This window comes from Physeter macrocephalus, chromosome 11 (assembly GCF_002837175.3).
Source record: "Physeter macrocephalus isolate SW-GA chromosome 11, ASM283717v5, whole genome shotgun sequence".
NCBI lineage: Eukaryota > Metazoa > Chordata > Mammalia > Artiodactyla > Physeteridae > Physeter > Physeter macrocephalus.
The window spans coordinates 94,089,492-94,089,973 of NC_041224.1; the positions used below are offsets into that span (position 1 = coordinate 94,089,492).

At 36.1% G+C, this 482-nt stretch overlaps 1 protein-coding gene across 1 annotated transcript in view; it reads right to left on the reverse strand.

Annotated features, from left to right (window-relative positions):
* Nucleotides 1–482, reverse strand: part of B2M (beta-2-microglobulin) — a 17,801-nt gene that overhangs the window by 2,404 nt on the left and 14,915 nt on the right. The gene's annotated exons all lie outside the window — the stretch shown is intronic.

The following is a 482-nucleotide window of genomic DNA, read 5'->3' on the forward strand; positions in this document are numbered from 1 at the left end:
CTCTAAGAATTTTATAGTGTCCAGTCTTACATTTAGGTCTCGAATCCATTTTGAGTTTATTTTTGTGTATGGTGTTATGGAGTGTTCTAATTTCATTCTTTTACATGTAGCTGTCCAGTTTTCCCAGCACCACTTATTGAAGAAACTGTCTTTTCTCCATTGTATATCCTTGTCTCCTTTGTCATAGATTAGTTGACCATAGGTGCGTGGGTTTATCTCCAGGCTTTCTATCTTGTTCCATTGATCTATGTTTCTTTTTTTTGTGCCAGTACCATATTGTCTTGATTACTGTAGCTTTGTAGTATAGCCTGAACTCAGGGAGTCTGATTCCTCCAGCTCCGTTTTTTTCTTTCAAGACTGCTTTGGCTATAAGGGATCTTTTGTGTCTCCATACAAATTTTAAGATTTTTTGTTCTAGTTCCATAAAAAATGCCATTGGTAATTTGATAGGGATTGCATTGAATCTGTATATTGCTGTGGGT